General features: G+C 41.6%; 1 protein-coding gene across 3 annotated transcripts in view; it reads left to right on the top strand.

Annotated features, from left to right (window-relative positions):
• Disp1 (dispatched RND transporter family member 1) overlaps positions 1 to 12,427 on the top strand; it is a 144,723-nt gene that overhangs the window by 25,572 nt on the left and 106,724 nt on the right. The gene's annotated exons all lie outside the window — the stretch shown is intronic.

The following is a 12,427-nucleotide window of genomic DNA, read 5'->3' as shown; positions in this document are numbered from 1 at the left end:
TTCATCTGTAAACAATGTCATTACATATCAAATGTAAACAATGTTATTACATAAATAGTATCAGAGGTAGAAATGTACATTGTGATATGGTAGATGTATCAATACAATATAAGCATACTCTTATACAAAAATAGAGGTAGGAATACTCACATTCAATATTCAATATGTCAATATACAGGAAACAGTACCAATACAATTTTCTAAAAACAGTAACTCACAAATACGAATCATCCCATCAAACCAATTAATCCCCCTTTTTTTTTCGAACATACCCCTAATTCTATAAAACATCTCCCCATCCCCTCAACCCCAAACCAACGACTAAAAGATGTCCCTAACCCTGAGGGCAAACTCTGTTGGGAGAGGGGACATCGTCCTCTAAGATTGCTTCAAGCTGACATGGGGGCGATGTTCTCCTTAGGGGCTCCTGTGAAAGCAAATGAAGGTAAAATTCCCAAATTAACCTTTGACCTAAGAAAATTATAACTAGTCCCTGAGCGCTTTGAGAAGGCCTGGCCAGAGTGTTGTCAAAAATGTGCACCATTCGAAATTGTCTTGTGCACGTTGGGCTCCAGATGAAGGCGTAAGTCACGAACAAGGCAACACCAGTTTGGAGTTATGATTAATAGGGTGTTATTTATTTAAAGGGGAAAAAACTTACAGATCACAATCCCAGACAACAGCCATCTGCGCAACCAGGAAGGGAGTCTAGGCTCCAGCAGAGCAGGAAGAGAAGAGAGCGAGCAGAGGAAATAGCCGCTTTTTTAAAGGGAGTGAGACCACGCCCCAATGGGCTGGTATTACAGCAGCTATTGGTTGGAGGGGCGGAAAGACCTCCCGCAACAGAGGCCAGCCTGGTCTATAGTGTGAGTTCCAGGACAGTCTCCAAAGCTACACAGGAAAAACCTATATCAAAAAAAAAAATCAAAACCAGAAAGAAAAGAATGTAAAATATGTGACATATCTAGATGTAGGTGTGTGCTCCCCATGCCCAACCAGAATTGTTCTTTTGTACTGTGAGCTTTTGACAGGTTGTTTAAAAATCAATTTGTAGCTATATGCATAACAACATAATTGTTATGTGAAAGAAGGTGCCTTTGATTGGTAGCTGGAAAAACAAATACATACTTACAACAGACTATCATTAGCCTTAAAATGGAAGAAAATTAGACAGTACTGCATATAAGTGAAGGTTGACAGGGTGTTTACTAAGTGAACTGTCAGTCTTTAAAGTCAGATACTGTATGCATTTGCTGTCTGAGTCAAACTCAGGAAGACAGACAGGAGAATGGTGGTTGACAGGGTCCAGGAGGAAGATGATGGAGAGAGGTTTGATGGTATAGAGTTTCAGTTTCTCAAGACAAAAATCCTAGAAATTTCGTATAACAATGTGGATGTGCTCCACATGGCTAAACTTAAAAAGGGTTAAGAGAATACAATTTATGTGTATTTTACCACAAAAGAAAATTAAGAAAAGTCAATTCAAAGACAAACAGATGCAGCTGATTTTCCCCCAGGGGATTTGCCATCGAGGAATGGAGAGGCTGGAAGGCTGAGTCGTTTCCTAGGAGTGAATTATCTCATTTCTTAAATATTTAAATTTAAGACTATCCAGCTGCTTAGCGCTAAAGAGGAAGACAGTCATTTTGGTAATTACTGTATACTTTAAAAATAGATGTAAAACTTTTTATTCCTATATAAGATTTATCTTTGAAATCCTGTTTTGTTATTTATTTGTACTGACTGAAGTTTTGTGTGCTATACTTAAGTCATCTAAGGTAGAGAGTGTAGGCAGATTGAACTGGCCATATTCAAAGGAAGGTACATGTGTGATGGTGTGGAGGTGATGTTCACACAGCGAAGAGGCCTGAGCAGCTGTAGATTTTCCTACGAGGAAAGAGGCAAACTGCTGAAGAGGATTTCTGTGTGTTTCTTGGAGTGAAGAAGTTACTTGGTAAAAGAATGCAGCATTAGGTGGAGTTTGGTACGTGGAAGGCAGTATTACTTACACTAGTGTATCATGTACACATTCATTCATTATGAACTGGGCTGGGACACGAGTGAAGGAAATGTGATGAAATCCTGGCTCTTCCCAGTTATCAGCCACCTTGGGATCGCACTAAATGGCTTTGGCACAATCTTAAGCAAGCATGCACATGACTATACCATTTAGTTAAATACATACATATACACATAATATTTTAATTGCATTATTTATAAATATAAGCACCAGCAAAGTACCGATCTTCAGCAGACATTTATAGATAAAATAAGATTTGATCTCATTTGTCATGTGACATCATTACATTGCACAATGCCAGTAATGGAAGATACTATTAATAATTATTTAAATGACCAGATAAATGTGTGCCAGTTGATCAAGTGAGATAAATGGCACTTTATCTGTAAACCTTTTATGAAAATGTTTTGTTTTCTCTACACATTTGACCATTTAAAAATGTCTATAAGCATTATCTTAAGTAGTTTAAAATATTTTCTAACAATAAGTAATTAGTTGTGTACATAGGGCCTGGTGATGCACTCCTGTAATCTCAGTGCTCAGGAGACTGAGGCAGAAGGATTATGAGTTTGAAGTCAGCTGCTACATAGTGACACCATGTCCCAAGACAAATGAATAGGGACTTACCAGCGTTTCTGTGGTGCTTCCTGTGCATCTGTTTTACTCACAATAATTACTATAAAGAACTGCGAGGCGGTTACTGTTTTTGCCATTTCTGTACGTAACGGATCTGAGCATAAAGATGTCAACAGGTGGCAGTGTTCTAAAGTTCGTGTCCTTAGCCGCTGTGCACGGCAGACACCCCCTTACAGCAAACCCAGCTCTAGAGAGAATTTCCATGACCAGAAGACTCCAGTCCTCTTCTTTCTAGAAGTGACATTTACAGACCATTTTATGGGAGTGCTTTTTTTATTCTAATTAGTATAAACCCACTTGATATTTGTATATTAATGATAAAATTGATGATAGTCGAAATTGACATTATTTTAAAATGTAATAGAGCTGGAGAGATGACTCGTTAGTAATGGCACTTGTCACAGAAGCAAAGGACATGAGTTTGGATCCCCAAACTTATGTAAAAAACCTGGATATGGTCACATGTGGGCTCTTAACTCCAGTACTGTTGGGGCAGATATAAGAGAATTGCTGGGGCTTGCCGGGCACCAGCCTCACACCAGGTTCAGTGAGAAACTCTGTTTCAAAGGAATGCGATAGAAGCTGCAAAGACGGCTCAGAGGTTAGGCGAACTTGCTGTCCTTCCCATAGGACCTGAGTTTAATTCCCAGCACTCACTCTGGACAACTACCTGTATTCCAGCTGCGGGGATCCAGTGTCCTCTTCTGGTCTCCATAGCATGTACACACACACGCACACACATAAATAATAAATTTAAAAACATCAGATTTCAAAGGAATAAGATCGAGATATAAAGCAGGACTCTTACTATTCTCTGGCCTCCACGTGTGTATTTGTGTGGGATATATAGCTCCTGGGTGCTTGAACTTTGAGTTGTTGATAAAGTGTTCTTGGTGTCTTAAATATGCTTTCAGTAGCAGAGGAAGAAGGGGAGTTAGGATCCAAGAGGGTTGGCATTTTTAGGCACGTTATTAGTTTTTGACTGCTACTTTTGACATTCATTTTGACAAGAAAATGTAGAGTCTAGCAATGCCTTTACCTTAGCACACTGTGTTGGAGAACGTGGAGTGGTTTTACTTTTTGCTCGTTTCTGTGGCTCAGGAAAGAAGTCCAAAACGTCAAACTGCACTGGAGTTTGAGCTTGGCACTACACCCACTCAGGCTCACTTTAATTGTTCTTATTTGCAGCTCTCCTTTGGTGTCCTCTGGGATATTTCTTGATGCTTTGTTTGCTCAAAGTCTTTAGGAAGCCTAAGGAGGAAAGTAATGCTAAGATCAGAGAGATCTGTGAAACCGACTGCCATGTTTAGAACCCAGTGTGGCAGTTGTGTGCCGTCAACTCCAGCAGCTGCAGTGTGGGCGGCACCGTGTCCCCGCCACTGTAACTGGTATGCAGGGAGCTACAGGCACTTTAAAAAAATTTGGTTATTTTTTGTATGTGTTGTGTGTGTGTGCCAGTGTGAGTTTATATGCACTGTGTGTGTTCAAGAGCCTGTGGAGGCCAAAAGAGGGTGCTGGATCCCCTGGATCTTGAGGTACAGGTAGTTGTGAGCCACCCTCTGGGTGTGGGAACTCAGCAGGTCCTCTGCAGAAGGCATGAGGACACTGAAGCACTGAGCCATCTCCAGCCCCAAGCACTTTGTCCTCCTCCTTCCTTCCTCCCACATTCACTTCTCCTTCCACACAGAAAGAGCCTGAGAGCAGCTGCTTTGTGCTAATGATTAAAACAGTAGTGGATACTGGCAGGGTTTGTGTATATTTATATTTTCCAAGGTGTATTCCATGTTAACATTGAATAACACATTTGCTTTAAAGGACTTTTACTGTCTCTGTTGGTATTAATAATAGCATGATAAACCACATTGATTTTAACTAATTGGGGAATCTGTGTAAATCTAAGGTGTCAAAACAAAACAGTCTTCTAAAGAAATGTGGTTTCATTGCTGTGCACACAACTTAGCGACTCCCGTGGAAGAGCTGGGGTCGGCTCTGCGAGAGCAGCAGCGCTCCTCACTCCTCACTTGGCAGTGATGGAGACCACTTAAGCCGTTCTCTTTAAAGTTTAGCTTGCATTTTCTTTGCGGCAGAGTCAGTCTTTAGCCCCATTCCCAAACTGTGGCTGAATTTGGAGCCTTCTGTGTACTGGGCAGGCTCTACCCTGAGCCTTACCCCTTCCCACCTCCACTTTTGAAGACATTTGAGATAGGCTCTTGCCTTGTTGTTCAGGTTAGGCTTGAGTTTGTTATGTGCTTACAAAGCCCTTGAATGTTATCTTCCTGCCTCAGATTTCTGTGTAGCTAGGATTATAGGCCTGAGTCTCCAGGCTTGGCAATTGTAAATTTTTAATATGGTCCATCTTTTAAATTCTTCAAAATCTGTGCCTGAGACCAGAATGAAACATGGAAACAGGGCCTGATGGGAGAGCCTCTAAATGAAGAAGGGCAGAAGTCAAACAAAAGCCAAGCCCTTTGAGCAGTGCAATTTTTCAGAAAATCAGGAAACAACCTTCCTCAAGACCCAGTAATACCACGTTTGGGTATATATCCAAAGGATGCTCAATCGTGCCACAAGGACATGTGCTCAACTATGTTCATAGCAGCTTGTTTGTCATAGCCAGAACCTGGAAACAACCTAAATGCCCCTCGACTGAAGAATGGATAAGGAAAATTTGGTACATTTACATAATGGTGTACTAAAGAGCAGAAAAATAATAATGACATCTTGAATTTCGCAGGAAAATGGATGGAGCTAGAAAACATTATTTTGAGCAAGGTAACCCAGACACAGAAAGACAATTTTCACATATACTCATTCATAAGTGGTTTTTAAACATAAAACAAAGAAAACAAACCTACAAATCTCAATCCCAGAGAATTTAGGCAACAGTGAGAACACTAAGAGAGACTTACATAGATCTAATCTACATGGGAAGTAGAAAAAGACAAGATCTCCTGAGTAAATTGGGAGCAAGGGGACCTTGGGGGAGGATTGAAGGGGGGAAAGGAAGAGGCAGGGAGGGGAGCAGAGAAAAATGTAGAGCTCAATAAAAATCAATTTAAAAAAAAGAAAAAAAAAGAAAATAAAAAAGTAAAGTACCAAGCAAGAACTGAAGACTATCTATCTCAGCAAAAATAAATTATTAGTAATTGATAAACAAAATAGAAAGCCTCTGCACTTTGGCTTCTGGGAAAGTCCATATTGAAGGCCCCAAAGGGCAAAATCAAAATAGCCATCACAGGACAGTAAAGGGAAGAATGAAAGATCAGAAACAGAGGTTGTGCTGACAATGGTGGCTGCCTCACCTAGCGCTGCTGTGAGGGAGGCCAGGGGCTGAGGCGGCTCCATTTAGTGTGAAGAGGAAGAGCACAGGAAGACCAGACAAAGGGGTCATCAGGGGTCGCCACGGATGCACTGGCTTCCGGCCGAGGTGTGGCGTGCACTGAGAAGGCCCACCAACACCCCTTTAAGAGCCTCCTTCCTAGATGTGTGGACCTGTGGAGATGCCCTGAATAGCTTATTCTCTTTTGCAATTTTAAGATAACAATTACTTTATTTCCTAAAATCCCATCATAGTTCTTGCCGATTTTGGATAATCCTGATGAACTGGTATTCATTCTCCTACCCCTAACTGTACTTTCTATTTCATTTTGGAGAAGGAGCAGTTAGGCCTCCTGATATCACTTCATTTTTATAGGGATGAGGAAATAAAGGTGAGGGTAGTGTTACTTGTGCAGAGAATGAAAGAAAGGGGGCTTTTAAGTGCAGCTTGGAAAGTGGGGGCTTGGTATTTTTATAGGAAAAATACAACTAATTGGGCAGGCTTTTTAAATTAAACTTTCTTATGTTTGGTTGCACACTGAAGTAGTAAGTCTTTCAAGTGTATCTGTATCAGCGCTGGCCAATCTGCCTTGAGGAATGTCATGGGCAGTTGAAATAGCTTTGCTTCTAAGAAAATCCCTGGTGCACTTGACCATTAAAACACATTCCAGCATTTGGTGTTCATTAGTGTTGTAACTGAAACAAAAACATTTTAATGGTTGATCCCAGAGTATTTTGAAGTTAGTATAGCTTTGCTGAGAAGGTATTTAAGTTTTAGTATCAGTTACAAATCGGCTAGGAGCCAACTTTTCAAGCTGTTTCTAAGTAAGACATTGAGTTTTTCTGAATTAAAAAAAAAACCACATTATATGGCACGGTGCCATGTGGGGGGGGGACAGAATGGAACAATTATTGTAGGATTTGTCCTGATAATTGTCGTTCTGAGTTAGGCCTTTAAGACACTGTGAAGTGGATTTAGAGTAACTTGTCATGTCAACCGTTGGCTAAATTTAGTTTTCAATCATGAAGGAGAAACTTTGAATATAAAAATAGAACTGGATTTGGACAATAATTAAAATTTCAATTCCTTTTAGGGGTTTGCTACTTGCCTAAAACTGGGCTACTTCAACTCTTTTTGAAAGTTCAAGAAAATGACTCATTTATCTGTCAAGGCAGGATAATTCCACAGTCTAGTGAGTTACAAGGTAAAATACCCACTGGAGAGAACAGACAGTCTAATCCTAGCACTTGTGAGGCAGAGTCAAACAGATCTCTGTGAGCTCAGGGCCCAGTCTACAAAGAGAGTTACAAACCAGCCAGGGTATGCGATGAGACCCTGTGACAAACCAGCCAGCCACCACCACACAATAAGAGATCGAAAACTGGCCTGACAGAGAAGGGCTTAAAAAAGAGTCCATCATTTTAGAGAACATTCAAAGCCTTCACTTTGCCAAGAAAAGTCTCATTAATATATGCATATTTGGAATAATCCTGTAGTCTTGTTTTCTTCATACAAAAGAAGAACTGGCTAATTATTTACTTGGGTTTATTTGTAATCTCTAGGTCTACATTGTAGAATTATGCCAATGAAAGTCATTCAATCCAAATCATTTTGTGTGGTGTTTAAAATATTCTGGTGATAGTTTTTACAATTTTGTCCTTTTTCACCCCTTGGCCTATTGTGTTTGAAAGTATTGCATCTTATCCTCTTTTTCATGTTCACTAGTGCAGTTTGTGTATAGCATAAACTGCGGGTGTCAGTTAGGAAGAAGGAAGATAGAACTGTCTGGACTGTTTTCATTGGTCCACACACAGTGCTCTGAGATAGGTATAGTCAGCTGTAAGTGAAACAGCTGTACCATGACTGGGCTTAAGTTGTTTCCTGCTGCTATAACAGAACACTCAGGACTAGGTCATTTTTAAGGGCCAGGATTTATTTAGTTCATAGTTCAGGAGGCTAGAAGTCCACAGTTGAGGAGCCACGTCTTTGGGGACAGGGGAAGCATTGGAGTGGTGAGAATAAGCATCATGCCATGACTGATCTTGCTTCTGTATCATATTCATTCTTGTAGTAACTAACTTATGCCACAGTAAGCCCTGCTGTCCAGATCACGTCTTACAGAGTGTCTTAGTTACTTTTCTGTTGCCATGAAGAGACACTGTGACCAAGGCAACTGAGTCCATAGATGTCGTGGCGGGTAGCATGGCAGCAGACAGACACATGACACTGGAGCAGGAGCGGTAACTGAGTCTTTACATCCAGTCTCTAAGCACCAGGCACAGAGAGCTACCTGGGAATAGTGTGGGCTTTTGAAACCTTAAGGCTTGTCCCCAGTGACACATCTCTAGCAGGGTCAACCTTCTAATTCTTCCTGTTGGGGGAGGCCACTTGTTCATTCTCAGCCCCCCCAGACTCCCAAAATAATCACACAGAAATCTGTGTTAATTAAAACACTGCTTGGCCTATTTGCTTATACATATTTCTATCTAGCTCTTACATCCTAAACTAACCCATCTCCATTATTCTGTGCATCACCACGAGGTTGTGGTCTACTGGCAAAGTTTCAGTGGGCTCTGGCAGAGGCATCTGTCTCCTGTGGCAGCTACATGGCTTCTCTCTGACTCCACCTTCTCTCTCTCTCTCTCTCTCTCTCTCTCTCTCTCTCTCTCTCTCTCTCTCTTTCCCTCCCTCCCTCCCTCCCTCCCTCTGTGTGTGTATACATACACACATACATGTGTGTATGATACATGTGTGTATGTATGTATGTATCTTCCAGCCTGGCTATATTCTGTTAAGCCATTGGCCGAAAGCAGCTTCTTTATTATTACCCAATGGCAGTAAAACATATTCACAGCATACATCACCTCCCTTTTTCTCTCTAAATAAAAAGGAAGGTTTTAACTTTAACATAGTAAAATTTCATGTAACAAAACAGGTATCAAGCAAGAATTGCAGTTACAGTATTTATATCTACTTTATCTTTTATCATAACTATGGAAAACTATCACTATCTATTCTTCAACTCTGTCACAGACTCCAGAAGGATATACTATTACCTAAGTAAACAGGAAGTCCATTGTAAGCAACTTCTAAAACTCTAGAATTGACAGAGACATCTTGCTGTAACATTGCAGGCACCCATCTTCAGCCTACCGGCCCAGAGTATCCAGCAGACTATTTCATGAAGCAGGAAACTTAAAAGACAGTTCTGCCTATATTGGCAGTTTGTCAATCACTTTCTTCTGTGTCCAAGCAGTGTCAGGGGTGAGCTCCTTCTCATGGTATGGGTCTCAAGCTGGATCATTCATTGGTTGGCCTCTCCCGTAATTTCTGTGCCACCTTTACTCCAGCATAACTTGTAGGCAGGGGAATTGTAAGCTCTGCTGGGTTGCCTCTTCCAACCTCAATAGGAGAAGAGGTGCCTAGTCTCACTGCAGCTTGATGTACCATAGATGGCTGGTATACATGGGAGGCCTGCCTTTTCTGAAGAGAAAGGAGAAGTGGATGGGGTGGGGGGAGAAGAGAGGAGGTTGGAGGAGGGACTGGAAGGTGAGAAGGGAGGGAGGGGAACTGATCGGGTTAAATTAATTAATAAAAATAAATTTAAAAAAGCAATGATATCATAGCAGTGAGCATTCTAAATGCCACTAACCATATATATGCAAGTATATATATGTATATATATATATTAATATAGGTGTGTGTATAGTGTATATATATCTACATTTGTTTCGTTTTTTAATTGCAGCATCAACACTGGTTAATCCATCTTTCCCACACTGGTTGAAATACCGGCCCCATTGTCTAGTTATGCCTTGCCCTGATTCTATATTCTGCTGCTTCCACTGTACCTGGAAGTGAGGCAGTGTGATATTTACTTCAGTGAGTAATTTCAAGCTGTACGTGAGCACTGCCAGCCTGGAAGAGTTGAATCAACACATAAGCCATTTCTGCTGTCACAGAGCAGATGAATCAGGTTTATAAATCCTGAGAGTAGATTCCAGCAAGGGGCCACATGTGGAAGTATGAGAAGAGGTGTCGAGCTGGTCCTGGTGATGCATGTTTGTAGCCTCAGCATTTTGGAGGCTGAAGCGGGAGTTTGTTAGTTCAAGGCTAGTCCGGGTAGCTAGCCAGGCCTTACCCTCCCCAACCCTCTCCACAAAGTTCTGACCTCCCTCCCACTGGAAGCTTAGAGCCTACTTTTATAATGGCTATAGAACAGTGATCTTTTATGTTCACACACGCCAGCTGTGTCAGTTTAGATAAAACTTAGCTCTTGAGATTATAGGTATTCTGGATTATAAGCTCTGAGAGCAGAGTCCTGTGTCTGATTAACTTAATGCTTGTTTATTTTATACCTGGCGCACAGACACGGGGCTGTGGTACATCTGCCCTGGGCAGCTCACAGTCTGCTGGGAAAACGGGCGTAGAAACAGATAAGCACAGATAATACCCCCAGTGCGTGTACTGTCCATCTTCCACGACTGTGGGGTAGTGAGGTCAGAGGGCACGGGTTCATAGACTCACTCAGGCATTTTCCTAAATACAGGGATAAGGAGGATGCCTAAGTGATATTTTTATCCTAAATTCCCATGAATTGTCTCAAAGGGCTTGTCTGTGTCCCTCCACACACCCCAACCCTTTTACCAACTGCCGGGACAAAATGTGCTTGTCTGTCCTGTTCTATGCACCCCCAAATCCTGTATACCAACTGCAAAGACAAAGTGTGCTTCTCTGTCCTGCTCTATGTACCCCAACTTTGTATACCAACCGCAGAGACAAAATGTGCTTGGCTCTCCCTCTCCACACACCCCAATCCTGTGTACCAACTGCAGAGATAAAAACTGTGGTACCTACCTCCGGTTGCTTCTCCTCCCCCATGTCTCTTCCGTATCTAAAGATGTTGAACTGCAGAGGTCCTGCATAATCACAGATAGCGGTTGTGTGCATCCAGGATGGTGGCGGCGACAGCACTTGGCTCTAGCATCTTTTTCTCTAAGTTCTTCTAGATTTCATAAGACTAAGTTAGTGTATTTGAGTTCATCTGTTTTGTGTTTGTTTAACACATGTGACAAGATAATTTCAGTCATTCACTTATAAAAGAGAAACACATTATTAGGGCACACTCCAGCTTTGAAACACAGCTTCTCCATTTTTACCCATTAGCCATGTGGAAAATACCAATTAGAGAAACTTTGAGAACAGGTACTTGTAAACCTAGTATTCATACAAAACAAAAAAAAAAAAAAAAAACCCCAGCCCTTTAAAATAAAAACCATAATGAGATGCACTCAAGCAAATCTGTGTGTCATAAACCTTTTAGGGTCAGTGCAGTTGAAGAATGAAGCCATGATTTTGGAGCAGCTGGCAGCCTGGCTGGGAAAGGAAGGTGTGGCTCCCAGTCAGAGCCGGACCTTCCCCAGCAGCGGGCACTGCTACAGGCCATGTTTCTATGCTCAGCTCTCCACAATCTCATACACTTGGAGGATTTTGAATTTTTAGAATAGAATAAAAAACAAAAACAAAACAAAAACAAAAAAACACCTTGACTAGTTCCAGGACAGGCTCCAAAGCCACAGAGAAACCCTGTCTCGAAAAATCCAAAAAAAAAAAAAAAAACAAAAAACGTTGAAAGTACCATTTCAGTTGGAGAGCAAATCATGGCATTATCTGTGAATGTAATTTAGCAAGAAGGATTTGTATTCTAGTATCACCTTCAGTAGAAAACTGCCCTCCAAGGCCCTTTTCAGGGTGTCACGGGGCAGATTGTAGAGCAGGCATTACTAATAAAGATTGAGAGACTGGCTTTGTTAACTCCTAACTGTCAAGGGACACTTATCAGTGTCTACATCAGTCTCTTGAGCTGTGACGTGCATAAGACAGGCCCGTAAGGGTTCTGTGAGAGGAAAGTTAATACGAGAGAATGCTGACCATGTCAGCACAAGCAGACATTTCCTCCTCTTCTCCTGTGCTCGCTCTCCGCCTTGCTTTTCCACCCTCATTTTTTCTTCTCCTTTAGATGTGTAGGTTCCTTTAGCTCTCATATTATTCTTCATTGACTTTTCTTTAGCCTCTTAAACCTGTAGGTTTTTTGTTTGTTTGTTTTGTTTTTGTTTTTAGTTATGGGGGTGGGGAGGACAATAGGTGACTGAGCTGCCTGACCTGCGTGCTGGGGACTGCGTTTGGGTCCTCTGCAAGAAGCAATAGTGCTCTTAACTGCTAAGCCATCTCTCCAGCCCCTGACTCCCCCCTTTTTTTCTACTTTATCTAATGTGTATTATCGTCTTAAATTTTCCAATCTCCAATTCCCATTCCTTTATTGAGTAGGCCCAGTGCCACTCTTTCTCCTTACTTCACAAGCATGCAGCTCTCCACTGGAAACCCTTCACCTGGTACCTCAGGATCTCTGAAATGGTATGCATATGTGTTTGTACAAGAGAGAGGTTTCTCAC

The sequence above is a fragment of the Alexandromys fortis genome, unplaced genomic scaffold (genome assembly GCF_014885135.2).
Source record: "Alexandromys fortis isolate MF-2015 unplaced genomic scaffold, M_Fortis_MF-2015_v1.1 scaffold_51, whole genome shotgun sequence".
In the NCBI taxonomy this organism is placed as follows: Eukaryota; Metazoa; Chordata; class Mammalia; order Rodentia; family Cricetidae; genus Alexandromys; species Alexandromys fortis.
Note: the sequence above shows the minus strand (reverse complement) of the source record. Positions and strands in the feature narration are given on the sequence as shown.